This window comes from Solanum dulcamara, chromosome 7 (genome assembly GCF_947179165.1).
Source record: "Solanum dulcamara chromosome 7, daSolDulc1.2, whole genome shotgun sequence".
Taxonomy (NCBI): domain Eukaryota; kingdom Viridiplantae; phylum Streptophyta; class Magnoliopsida; order Solanales; family Solanaceae; genus Solanum; species Solanum dulcamara.
Genome location: NC_077243.1, coordinates 15,525,077 through 15,540,079, shown reverse-complemented (window position 1 = coordinate 15,540,079; position 15,003 = coordinate 15,525,077). Strand labels below are relative to the sequence as shown.

The 15,003-nt window shown below is 28.9% G+C and overlaps 1 long non-coding RNA gene and 1 other non-coding gene across 9 annotated transcripts; both read right to left on the bottom strand.

Annotated features, from left to right (window-relative positions):
* Positions 1-4,696: 4,696 nt before the first annotated feature.
* LOC129896314 (uncharacterized) lies at positions 4,697-11,517 on the bottom strand. 8 transcript variants are annotated; one of them, XR_008767945.1, is made up of 4 exons: positions 11,212-11,517; positions 11,038-11,129; positions 7,228-7,291; positions 4,697-5,097 (listed from the first exon to the last, which is right to left on the bottom strand). It is a non-coding gene; the product is annotated as an uncharacterized LOC129896314 (long non-coding RNA). The 8 variants fall into 8 exon arrangements; XR_008767947.1 differs by having other exon boundaries at positions 7,228-7,288; XR_008767946.1 differs by having other exon boundaries at positions 7,228-7,276.
* On the bottom strand, positions 4,996-5,068 carry TRNAF-GAA (transfer RNA phenylalanine (anticodon GAA)). Its single transcript has one exon. It is a non-coding gene; the product is annotated as a tRNA-Phe (tRNA).
* Positions 11,518-15,003: the final 3,486 nt, after the last annotated feature.

Sequence of the window (15,003 nt, the reverse complement as noted above, 5' to 3'; positions counted from 1 at the left end):
TATCTAGTGGAAATCTAAAGCACCGAATCTGAAGGAAACAAACAGAATCTTCAGTGGTTTATTGATGTCCAATTTCCCTTTTATGTATACTAACTAATTCACCCAAAGTTCGACTATATATATATATACACACACTATATGATACTTCTTGCAAGTTGCAAAATGATTTGATAGTGGTTTCATGTCATGTCAATACCGATACAAAGGACTTTCAAATTGGATCCTAGATTAAACTTTCATTATTCGTATTCTTCATCATGTGATTTATACTGCGGCATAACAATTTAATTGAAATGGATTTCAATAATATATACATCGTCAACATAAAAATAACTATCATAGTAATTTGATTTGCTATATGATATATTATCTATAGTAATTTGCAGGTTAGATCTTGTTAGGTCGTAATTATTAGTCAATCATCACTTTATTGAGCTTTTCTTTGAGAATAATTAGCCTAATTATTCAATTTTTTTATCATGATATATTATAAACCAAGTTTTTCTTAATTTTTTTAATATTGAGCCCTTATATTATAATCTTTACGCTCCAAATGTCTAATCCTGGCATCGATGGCTGATGAGGTTCCATATTGGCAAAGATCTCCAAGTTCTAATGCCAATTTCTTGTCAAATCTATGCATACTAGCTTATTAGAAAATATTACCTTTAATAAGTTTTTAATAACTTTTTAAGTGCATAAAAAATAAATTCAATTATTTAATTTTTTGACTTAATCTTTAATAGAAATATTCAACCAGTATTAATTTTTCCTACTATTAAAAGATTTTGTTAAGTAAAAATAGGCACATGCAAAAAAAAAAACCTCACATTAAAATTCCAAGTTTTCCAACGAAAAAAATTGTATTAAAAAAATAAAAGTAAAAAATAGTCATGTTCTCAATGATATTATATTATCTTTCCTCCAACGTCTATTCTACAATATAAATTTAGTTTATATTACAATATTGAAAGGTATTTTAATTATGTTATGTATGTCAAGTGTCCGATTCTATCTTTATTTTTGGCAATAAAATTGTGTAATTATACATAAGGACAAAAAATTGAACAAAATTAAATTGTCACAGTCGTAGAATTCGTTATTTGGTTATAAAAGAAAGTCCCTAATACAAATCATAATTTGAATTCAATTAAATTTCAATCTCTATAAATTCAGTTTTCAAATTCAGAATTTTATGATCAATTAAAAAATTTCGTTATACACATCTTTTTCTTAATTGCAACTAAACGAATAACCCAATTACAATACTTAACTTTTCCTATTAATATAAATTTCTCAACGTTTTCATGACCATTTTTGTTATACAACTAACCCAACTACAATACCTAACTTTTTCAAAAAATATATATTTGCCAACATTTTCAGCTGACATCTCTATTTTGTGAAATCAAATTGTAAAATTCTCTCTTTTTTATATGATAGAATATTTATGGACTCCAATTTTTGTGTTAGAGATATCTATTGATTTTGAATAATTTTTTTCTTTTTATTTTTATAGCATTTGATTTCAGATAAATATGACTTTTAAATTATCATTTGTTAAATTATTAATTTGATTATTTTTATTCTTATTTATTGATATTAAATGTGCTTATATGCAAAAATCTGCTACTGTAGTTAGGGCTTGTTTGGACGTTGGCGTGCGCCTTCGCCAACATTGAAAACGTAGGGAGTCTCATATATATATATATATATATATATATATATATATGCTTTCAATCGATACTACTTATATTTTATCTTGAATTTATTAATTAATTTTGGTTAGTCATTCTTTGTACAAGGCATATATTGAAGTTATCATTGTTGGACTCTGTCTTTTAATACCTATAAATCTTATTTACTTAATAAGAATTAAAAAATCAATTGAACCTAACATATAGACTCAAAATATATGCCTTGTACAATGAATGACTAACCAAAATTAATTAATATATCTAACATATAGACTCAAAATATTATAGTGCTGCATCACACATTATTCTTCTATAAGTAATTTAACTTTTTCTTATCACATGAATTATCTATCGGAGATCCTTAGTTTTGTCTATGTCATCAAGAATTATATTATGTATCATTGATATTATTCATAATTGTATTCATCAGTGTACGTGTAATTATCAGTGGAGGATGTGCTTCGAATTAAAAAGGCTAGATTTGTTGGGATTAGTCATGTAGCAATATATAATTTTAGTTCTTTGCGAAAAATAAAGGGCTAATTTATTGTAGTTTTGTCTAAATACGTTGTGTTTTATGTTTGATTGACAACATTTATCCATCTATCTATATCTATATTACGTTAAAAAGTATGAAGGTCCTTATAAATGTTGATTGAATTTTTTATCATTTAATGAAAAAATTTACAATAGACAAAATTGTGATTTACTATTTTCTTCAAATTATTATTTAATTATATTTAAGAATCAAAGTCCTAAAATATATGGTAAAAAATATTTTCTAAAAAAAATTAAGGAGTCTTAAAATACATGGTAAGACGAAAAAATATGTTAAAAAACATTAGGATAATTAATAATTAAGAAATCCTAAATACATGGTAAGAGAAAAATATATTTTAAAAATCAAAGAGTCTTAAATATATGGTAAAGAGATATTATGAGAATTAGTAATTAAGGAAATTATATATTAAAAGTCCTAACAATTATGACTTTAAAATCAATTACAAGTCTATTAACTTAGAGCAATTATCTTTTTTATTAAATTACTTAATTATCCATCACAAAATAATTTTACTATTATAAATACTAATAAATTGTTTTTAACTCAAATAAGAAACTAACTTCTATTGCTTTTAAAATTGAATACGCCTTTTTATTAGATTCATTTTAGGTTTAGGATTCCTTTTTATCAATTAAAATGTTACTTGACTTTGAAGAATCGAATGGGCGATAATTTTGAAACACCACAGAGCTAACGAAAATTAACTTTACATTTAGAAATTTCTTAGAATTTATTTTCCCAATTAATTTACTGATGTAGAATTTTAAAATCAAAACTATATTTTGAATAAAGAGGAACTGAAGACTTATATAAAAATAAACAATATTTATATTCTTTATTATATACTTTTGATAGTCTTTAAAATGAAAAGAGTAATAATTATGAAAATTTTAAAAGAATGTACCCACTAAAATAAAATATGCACGTGAAATAAATCATATACCTAGAACGTCATCTATAAAAAATATTATATGAAATGCAAACAAAATAAACTATTTCCTTAACATTAATATATTTATAAGTATAAATATTATATAAGTAACTGAATTGATTTTCTTATCCTTGTAGGTCAATAATATATTTAAATACTACATGAAAATAATAACATTATTTATTTTTATTAACATGAATATTTAATGGAAAGTATTATCTATTTTTTTATATATAATTATTTTTATTAATACGATACACACGTACAAAATACATATACTAAATTAGTAATAATAATAATAATATAATAACCTAATCTAAAAAGAATCCGTTAAGCCAAAAAGGAAGATCTACCGTACCCCCTAATAATAATTATTATTATTATAAAAAAAAAAAGAATCCTTTAAGTAAAGTAATAATAATAATATAATAACCTAATCTAAAAAGAATCCGTCCAACCTGCTTCTCAATTACTTGGCTGTCAAACGAATCATATGCTTACAGCTGGTTACTAATTTGGGCTAATTAAAGGTTATCTATGTCATTTGATTAGCCGCCATATCACTATACATATCACCTAGATACACTGGTAGAATTTTTTCAAAATTTTGTGGTTTGTATTGAAAAGGGTTTTCAAATAATCCATCGCATCGGTAATAAGACTTAGAGTAAATGAACGGAAGGCCACACTTGCGTGTTTTCGCACTTGGTTGATGAAAGAGATGTCATCTAAGTTACAGGTTCCGCTTAAGAAGGCGATTAGCGGTTTTAATTATAACCTCAGCTCTATTTATTGGTCTGAACAAGATACAACTTATTTAAATTGAATATTTAAAATGAACAATTCATAAAAAAAAAATCTTCTGTGGGTACGTTTGGAAGTGTTATGAAATGGGAGCAGGTTGGAACATTTCAACTACACCTAGGTGGGAATGTAACTACTGAGACAGCAACTCAAACTAAATCCCGAGAGAAAATAAGACTAAATTAAAATATGTATTATAATTTATTAAAATATTTATATAATCTTAGACAAATTAGGTGGAGATGATAAAAGAGTTATTAAATAAGAAAAAAAGTATTCTTTTTAAAAGGCTAAAAAATGTAAGACGAATAAATTTTAAAAAATTATGAAAAAGACGTCTGTTTAAAAAAAAAACTATTTTTTTTTGTTAAACAGACAAATTAAAATAAATAGAGCAATATATTTAAATTTCTTTAGCTTTTTCTGTCCCTGGAAACATTTTGCTCTGCATCATGAAGCTATAGTTTTCTTACCGGTAACCACGAGGGGCGGCTTTATAAGTTAAAAAATAGAACACATAAATTTGTGATTTATTCATAAAATTGGGTAAATTATGTATATATATTTTTTTAAAATATGAATATTATCTACTTCAAGTTTTTTATTGATCATGCGACACCCGGATTTGAACTGGGAAAAAAAGGATTTGCAGTCCTTTGCCTTACCACTCGGCCATGTCGTCAAAATGCTACAAATACAAAATAGATGAAAACTTTTTTGGATTACTGAACTGAACTCGGCCATGTCGTCAAAATGCTACAAATACAAAATAGATGAAAACTTTTTCGGATTACTGAACTGAACCACCCCTTTTCTGGATCCACCTCACATCAATAACCCAATCCCTGCCACCTATAGGTAATTTTAGACAAGTTTTTTTTGAAGTAGATACATGAATACCAAGTATAGCTCGTAACAATCTATCTTCTGAAGCGCTTTGTCCATGCTGCTATCTGCCACCGAAGCGCTCAAGGGATTCGTACTTGAATGTCGAGATCAGGGACCAGAAACCAGATTTGAACTGGTGACACGAGGATTTTCAATCCTCTGCTCTACCAACTGAGCTATCCCGACTATTCTCAATCTCGATTGGAACCGCTAACCTGAGGATTTTTAGTTATTTGCGTGGTATCCTCATTTTATCATAGAACTGAGGTCTATGTCAATTAAAAGGACAAAAGTAGATTAATTTTTTTTCTCAAAACCGCTTTATCTGCACTTAATTAGATGTTGAGATATTTACCTAATTTAATAAAACATTTTTTCTGCCCGTGTCATCACATCACCGGCTACAATAAATATATATGCATGACTTCTTTAGTACCATAAAAGTTAAAAACATTAATTAATTAAAAGTAATAACCATTATTCGCTGCGAGATGGTAGAACTGATGTATAAATTATAGGAAAAAAATTCTAAATATATATCTTATTTTACTATAATCTCTAAAATTATCAATTATTTGAAAAAAGTAAAAATTATAAAAATTCTTTTTCGGTTACATCACTATCCTCTCTCGGATACATCCCTATCCCCTCTTGGATACATCTCTCATCTATCGAATACATTTCTATCCCTTTTCGAATACATTCCTCCCCTCTCGGATATATTCTTCTCATTAAATAATGTATCATTTGCATTCCGTGAACTATGTATCCACATATTTCTTGATGTATCCGAAATCTTATAAATTTAAGAGATTTTGTAATTTGATAAAAAATATAAATATGATGTAATTAACTTTTAATATATTTATATAATTTTTACTAAATTATAATATGTGAACGTAACCCCCAATGATGTACAGGCTGTTCAATCTGTTGCTACGTCAGAAAACATTAATGAGCCTGAAGAGTTTCTTACCTAAATGTACCGCAGGCAATAAATTGGATGGTCGCATATATATAAAATATATTAATATTATATAAATAGTGTATAATTATGTATCAGAAATATATATACATCATATACATTTTTATGTAATATTTATACACAGTAATAATTTATCTTTCTCAATGAGTTAATTTTTTGTAATCCCGACTAACTCAAATCTTTTAAATAATCCCAAATTTTAGATGTAAGATCCTTTCAATATTTCGATTATTTTGACATATTATTTCTCAAAATAAATTCATATTTACGACAAATTGAATTTTAAAATTTGAGTTTCCAAAACTCTTCAGTAATGAACTTCAATTTACGTCAACTCAAATCTTTCCTCTAAATCATTTCTCTTTAATTGCATGGTGTAATAATCTTTCCACTCTACCAGTTGGTTCTGATAAGGCGTTAAATTCCAAAGCTAACTTATGAACCTTGTCAACAACACTTAACCTCTCCTCCAATGCTTCTTCGATAATCAAGCAAAGACCGAGGAAATTTCTAATTTTGCGGAGAGATCATAAGTTCATGTACACTATATATTATATATTCTTTGCATTTCATATTAAGTGAATTTGTGGGGCAATGCACACATATTAAGAAAACAACTGGTAGCTTTAAAAGTCGATGAGATATATTATTTATTTTAAAGTAAATAAAAATGCAATGAAGCAAATTATAATAAAGCATCTATTATAAGTAATAGCAATAGTTAACAATAAGTAATGTACTTGTAAATTATGAATGTGAATTGAGATACTAAAAAATGTAAAATAACACTCCCTCCGTTCCAATTTATTTTGTTCTATTTTTATTTTTAATCTGTTTTAAAAAAGAGTGTTTGTTTCATTTTTAGCAGTTCTTAAATTTTTATTTTTTACATGATATGTGTTAAGGCTATAAAATTAAATGATATTTTGGTACATTTGATATATCTTTAATTTATGACCGCAAAATTTAAAAATTTTCTTTACATTCATAAATTTTGTGTCAAGTTAATATGACAAACAAATTAAGTAATAAAATACACAATATTTAATATATTTTGTATCATAGTATTCCACATGTTATCATGTAAACCACCTGAACCCAAAGGATTGTGACCGCGATAAAACAAAATCTATTTTCAATGACATTACTATTGGATTAATTCCCTCATATATATATAACATGATTTGATTCATCGTTAGATGAAACACCATGATAACAAAAATTGCTAAGTTTGAATGTATAATCAACAATTAAAATGAGTGCACTTCAAAGTAGATTCGTATTTAACTTTACGAGGTAAAATCATTGAAATAAGCTATTTTTTCTAAGCAAAAAACTGATAATCGAACAAACGTCTTACCATTAGTCCTCCGATGCAAAATCTCTTCTTCCAAGCATAGACCCTTCAACTTTAAGAGAATCTTCTTTTAAGGTTTCGTGTTATTATTTCCCAAATTTAATACAATAACAAAATCAGTAAATGATCTAAAAACACATTAAACATAATTTTTAGGTCTTTTAAATTAATACAAAATTTATAATTTTGTTGTATAGTAATACATATGAACGCATTATATAATCTTTTTTATATTTTATATTTTTTTTCTTAATATCCAAGTTACGACTAAACAATTTTTTTATTATTTTAATCTTTTTAATTAATTAAAACTTCATTATTTCTCAGTATGGTCATTAACATTAGAAATGCAGTATCTCCATATCAAGTTTTATTTTAATTTTTGAAGTTAGCAACATTAGAACTTTTTCCTAATATTTTATAATGTTAAATTAAACTATTCAAATTATTATATATCCCAATAAAAATTTTGACAACAAAAATCAATATAGTGTATTGAAACAAATGGTTAACATACTAGCCTTTAGACCAAACAAATACAAATTTTATTTTATAAATTTAAACAACTTGTTAAAGTTGATTGTAGCCAACATTTCAAATGGTTGATATTTTGAAATAACTTATCAAAATAAAAGTTATTAATATATTTTTGAATTCAACACATATCATCAAAGATCAGAAAATTGTTCAATCGAATATTGTGATTTGTTCCTATATAAATCCTATCAAACAAATTTTCATGGCGATATGATGACTTATGAATTGCCTCCAGCTCTCAATATATTTGTCTAAAGAATTAAGACAGAAGAACGAACAAATTTTTTTAAAAAATTAAATCAACTTATAAGGATATAATCTCACATAAACTTTTATTTGAAATCATCTCCTACTCACATACGATTATTATCATAAATCTTTCACATATATTAATTATGAGACTATCCAGAGAAAGGTTAAATGTGTGGATCACGCTTTTCGCAAAAGTGATGAAATTGTGGTACTATATCTTATTAGTGTGATACTAAATACGAAGAAAATAGGCAAATACGGAATAGAAAAGTTATTTGGTTCATTTGGTACTGATTTTGGTTCTAGTTTAGGTTCTTTATTTTCATATGGATTGGGTTGTTGTTGAATTAGTTCGGATGGTTATGGATCATCTACAACCACATTATTTAGAACCATAATGTTTTACATCCAGCTAAAAATTTTCGATGATCCTCAGAGCACATCATCATCTCCAAAAGGACTTTATCGCGTCCTGCTCGAAGAGTTACCTCATCAATGATCTACACTTTTATGCAAACGTTCACTCAGATCTCAATTATTTGTCAAAAAAATCATAATTTGTATTCTTTTTTATTTTTAATAAAAGTTTGAAAATTTGCAAAATTTTGTCATATTTCTTGAACTTTCTACCCATCAAGTTACCTCATATAAATTAGAACGGATGAATAATGGTGTTATATGTGTGTTCCTTTATTTGCTTAAAATCTCAACAAGGGACCTCTATCTCCAGCTTTGTTCATTCTTACTGCAGAAGTTTTATCTAAAGCCCTGAATGCTTCATTCCTTATTGAGAATTTTAAAGGTTATGGTATGCCTAAATGGAGTTCTGATCTGAATCATCTAGCCTATGCTAATGATACAATCATCTTTTCCTCTTCAGATAAGGCAACTCTACAAATGATTATGCAGACTTTGGGGGAATATGAAACACAATCTGGACAAAAACTCAATAAGGAGAAAAGCTTCTGTGTTTTTCATAAAACTGCCAGACAAATTAATTAGGGATTGAGGAAGTCACAGGTTTCAACAAAGGAAAATTTCCTTTCACTTACCTAGAATGTCTTATTGGTCATACATGGAAGAGGAAGTCTCATTTCTCTGATCTCATCAAGAAAGTGAAGAACAAGTTACAAGCCTGGAAAGAAAAGATTTTATCATGTCTTACAAAGTCTATCTAGTTATCTATTATCAGCTATCGCTCCTCCTAAATGTGTCATCTATGAGCTTCATAAGATATTTGCAAGATTCTTCTGGAGTAACGATGAAGGGGAAATACACAAGCACTGGGTCTCTTGGACCAATATGTGTTTTTCTAAGAAAGAGGGTGGTCTTGATTTTAGATCACTATGTTTTCAAAGCTCTCTTTGCAAAGTTATGGTGGATATTCAGGACTAAAAAATTCATGTGGACCAACTTTATGTGGAATAAATACTGCAAGAGAATTAGACCCCAAATAGTAGAATGGAAGGGAGGTTCTCAACTCTGAAAAATATATGCTTGAAGTTAGGGAGAACTTTGATCAGTTGATTTGGTGGGAACCTAAATGTGGTCACTCCAGTGTTTGGTATGATAATTGGACAAAATTGGAAGCTCTATACTATGTCCTTCCCCCAACAAATAACTTGGAGGTTTTTGTGGAAGAGATTAGCGATCAACTATTCCCTCAATAGGTTACTGATCATAGCAAGAATGATATGTTTAACTTAGAGTCTACTAATGAATGGGATAAACCTTGGTAGATGTTGTCCAATTGGTAAGTTTACAGTTAGTAGTGCATGGGAAGAGGTAAGACAAAAGAAAGATATTAAAGCTAACTATTTTCATGTTTGGATCAAAGGTTTGCCTTAAGATATCCTTCTTTTTGTGAAGAATGATAGGGCAAAGACTTCCAATTGGGGAAGTTTTGATTAGAATTAGAGTGGTAGAAGAGGCTCCTTGCTACTGTTGTTCCATCCCACGACCAGAAACAATAGATCATGTCTTCCTAACATCTTGTTTTGCTAAAAAAGTTTGGAAAATCTTTGTAGGACCAGTGGGAATTCAGATTTCTGGTTTCAATTGAAAATAGTTATTCATAATTGGTAGAATATGAATGCTCCTCCGAAGCGTAAGCCTATATTGAAAGCTATTCCTTCTTTTATCATTTGACAATTGTGGAAGAGAAGAAATGCCTTTAAACATGGAAGGAAGAAGTCTTTTTACAAAGTTGTAGAGGAAATTAATAAGCAAATTGGGTTCTTAACTCGATACAGGTATTCTTGGTTGTCTCACATCCCTTCTGACTGGACAAATCTAGTTAAATTCTTAGAGGGTTATACTCCATCTATTGTTACTAAGGTAATTAGTTGGAGAAAACCTGAGATAGGGTTCTGAAATGTAATACAGATGGATCCTCAAAAGGTAATTCTGGTCCTTGTTCTAGTGGATTTTGTGTGCGAGATTCATCTGGTAATTTCATTTATGCAAAATCTTGTAGGATATTAGATGGTAGTAGCTTAATGGCTGAAGCGAAAGCTCTAATAAATGGTTTAGAATTTTGTATTCATGAACAGTGTATTGCAGCGGTAATGGAGACTAATTCATTGATATTGAAGAATGTTTTAGATGGAATTTAGGAGGTTCCATGGGAGATAAGTATGGAGGTGAAGAAAATCAATCGACTAAGGAGCTATGGTGATATAAGAGTGGAGCATGTCTACCGAGAAGGAACCAACTAGCTGATTATTTTGCTAACCTGGATGTTCATTTTGCAGGTACAATTAGAATTAATCATTTTCAAGAGATTTCCTCGGAAGGAAGACGGATTATCAACATGGATAAAAGGCAAATTCCAAGTCTTAGAATCAAAAGTGTTAAAATAGAAGTTATAGAGACACAAACACACATGTACAAAATTTCACATCAACAATGATATTAGCAGATCCAACATTACACGACCAGCAATCACATTACACCAATAGAGTAGCACAAGGGTTATTCAACAGATCATATTCTACACAAGCAAGCATGTAACAGTAAGCTTACCAGTTGAGGATTGGCGTTGTGAATCTTTGGAAAAAGAGGAGTTGGTTACCGTTCTTCTTCTAACAGTGGTATTAGCTTATTTGAAGCTCAATCTGTTGAAAAGAACAATAACAAATTACTCGAATTCAAAAAAATTTACAAGGTCTAAGTGGAATTGAACAGGAATATGGGTACCTTATAATAGAAATGAATGGAAATTAAACAAAGATCCGAAGAAGTCTTCTTTGGAATCGATTTCATGGCGCCTGTGAGACTTATAGGTGTCTTGGATGAAATCTATCCAAGCTCTTTGAGCTATTTCCATGGCAGATCTATGATGAAGGGTGCTTAGCTGATTGTTTCACTGGAGCTTGGCGTGATTGAGGTGGCTTCAACTCGATTCCTCAAATCCGGCACTGAAAGAGGCGTTGCTCAGTCGTAGTACCGTTGCTTGGAGCACCGAGGAAGTAATGGCTTACGACCATGTTTGGATGGGCTTAAAAAAATAAGTTTTATGTATGAAGCGTTTTTAGAAGTTTGAAGTGTTTAAACTTATTTTTATAAATAAGCAGTTGAGTGTTTGAATAAAAGTGTTTATGTTGAAAATAAGTGTTTGAATTTTAGTGTTAAAAGAATAAAATGGATGATTTGGGAATTTAGTTAAAATATAAGAGATATAAAAATAATTTCTCACTTAGAAAAAAAATTAGAAATCCTAACTTTTCATTTTTGACTGACTTTAAAAACTTTATGGCTTAAAGTTAGCATTAGGCAAATACGTTCAAAAGCTAAAAAAGGGTTTATAAGTTGGTTTAATCAACTTAGAGCCGTTTGGATTGGCTTTAAGTTGGTTTTGACCAACTTAAAGCCCCTTTTCAGCTTTTGGACATGTTTTCCTAATGCTAACTTTAAGTCAGAAAGTTCTTAAAGTCAGTCAAAAATGAAAAGTTAGGATTCCTAACTGTTTTTTTTTCAAAGTGCTTAAAGTCATTTTCTTTGACCATGGAAATTACTTTTATATCCCTTATATTTTAATTAAATTCTCAAACTACCCTTTTTATTCTTTTAACCCTAAAATTCACATAATTTTCTTCATTTAAGCACTTTTATCCAAACACTCAACTGCTTATTTATAAAAATAATTTTCAGCACTTTAAAGTTCTAAAAGCACTTCATACATAAAAGTTATTTTTTTTAAGCCCATTCAAACGGGCTCTTATAGCCCATCCAAACGGGCTCTTAGTTTCTAGGGGGATAGAAATAAAAGAGACTTTTGAGTTATCTATTTGAAGATTTAGGACACAAGTTTTAAAAATTGGGTAAAAGGGACTCTAGTATAATTAGGTATTAATGGGTTATGCTAATTTAAAAAAGAGAAGGAACTAACAAATGTTTTCATATCTGGATCTCCAAAATAATTAGCAAATATTTTCATATTTCTCCAAACAACTAACTGATATTTAAAATATTATCATTGTTTTAACTAAAAAATCATAAAAAACACCTAAACAACTTAAGGTTGTTTAAATATCTTCTGGTTGTTTGAACTGAATAACTTTTGGTTGTTTAAACAACTTATGTTGTTTGAATTAAACAACTTAGGGTTGTTTAAACAACATCTCTTGATTGTTTGAACAAGTCATGTTTATATAAACAACATATTCTTTCCTCTCCTCTCTTCTTTTCTCTTTTCATCATTTTTTTTTATTAATTTTCACAATTAAATCGGAGTAAAAAAATGGGGGAAAAGAAAAGAAAAGAGAGGAAAGGAGAACAGAGAAAATCGAATAAAGGAGAAAAGAGAAGAGAGGAGAGGAGAAAAGAAAGTTTAAAAAATAGAGAAAATGAATAGAATTTAGGGTTTTATTAAAAATTTTGATATTTTAACTTTTTATCCTAAGTTTACAAATATTTCAAATCAACCACGTCTCTTCATAATTAACCCCTAATTAAATATTTATAACAAAAAAAAAAGAAAAAAAAAATATAAATTCCATATCTTTCATTCCACTCTCAAAGATCTCTTTTAGCTCATTTTCCCTAGTTTCCATTTGGGTCTCTTTAGCTTCTTCTAGATTTTCTTATTTATTTCCCGTGTTGGGCCTTTGTTAGGCCAACTTTGAGTGTATTTTGGCTGGATTCTTTGTTTAATAAAAAAAGTATACTTTACCTAAATCCCATAGTGAAAAAGTTCAATTACAACTTATCCCTCATTTTTCTTAAATTACCCGATTTCTCTGATTTTTGCCATATTTCTGATACATTTGTGGTTCTTCTGATACATCACGTTTTGGGGTGTAGAATAATTAATGTTGTTGAGTTATTTATGGATAGTAACATAATTTAAGTTAAGATTCCTTGTTTCAATCAATTACTTTGCTAAATAAGGAAAATAATCCATACAAAGAGTAACAGTTATGAGGGACATGAAAAATTTTAAAAACAGAGCATAACAGCGATGTATCAGATCTTGTATTGATATAGGTTTGGGGGTTAGATTCTTGACTAAATTTGTTGCAACGTCTATAAGAAAACTCTGTGTCAGAAGGAAGAAGGGTGGAGATGAAACTCTGTTTCTTTGAAAACAAAGGGTCTTTATTTGGTTAAGGTACTTTTAGGGAGGACATGTTGTTACTGTTTTTAGGCACAAGGTTTAATTTTGAGTCTTTATGACATGAGTTGATACATAACATCTGATACATTGATATAGGTTGTAAATGTATCAAAAGCGGTAAAGCTTGATACATGAGAATTTGATACATATACTTTCTTCGTATCTGATACATTAGAATAGCTGATACATAACCATTCGACATATTCGATAGATTAAGGGTTGATACATTGAAGATTGTTGTATTAGTTTTCAACTGAATTGTGGTTGATACATAACATCTGATACATTGATATAGGTTGTAAATGTATCAGAAGCAGTAAAGCTTGATACATATACTTTCTTCTTAAATTCGAATCTGATACATGAGAATAGCTTATACATAACCATTCGACATATTCGACAGATTAAGGGTTGATACATTGAAGATTGTTGTATTAGTTTTCAACTGAATTGTGGTTGATACATAACATCTGATACATTGATATAGGTTGAAGATGTATCAGAAGCAGTAAAGCTTGATACATATACTTTCTTCTTAAATTCGAATCTGATACATGAGAATAGCTGATACATAACCATTCGACATATTCGACAGATTAAGGGTTGATACATTGAAGATTGTTGTATTAGTTTTCAACTGAATTGTGGTTGATACGTAACATCTGATACATTGATATAGGTTGTAGATGTATCTGATACATATATACTTTCCTCTTAAATTCGAATCTGATACATGAGAATAACTGATACATAACCATTCGACATATTCGACATCCCCTCATCATGTATAATGATGTGTTCATCATCAATCTCAGATGTATCTGATCCAGAACCACCTAGGAGCTTGTTTATGGCTCCTTTTGCAATTTCTCTGAACCATTCATCCTCCGGTAGGGCACTAATTAGAAAGACATTTTCATTAATGAGGCTCATACAGAAAGAAGATGAAAAGCAGCAAGCTAGGTGAACGAGGTATACTTTTGTAGATCTATGCCCCTGGCAGAAAACGTCCTGACTGCACGAGAGAAATTGTGTGAGTGATTGTAATCTCTAACTTGTGTGAGTGATTTTAGGCGAGAAATTAGGGATATGCTTAGTAAATTTCTTAAATTTTTGGATCTTAAAAATGGAGAGAGAACGAGAGAAAATGATTTAGAGGAGAGAGAATGTTTTTTGAGTGATGTATCTGAAAGATGAAGGGAAAAACTAAAAATAAGGGATTTTGGTAATTTTTTTAAAGGATTGGGACTTTTAGCAAATATAATAATAAAATGTGTGTAGTTTGGTAATTTACCCATAAAAGTAATATTCCTACCTGCGCATATAGTATTAAGAAAATAATTATGTTATAAATTATCTCAAACATATATTAT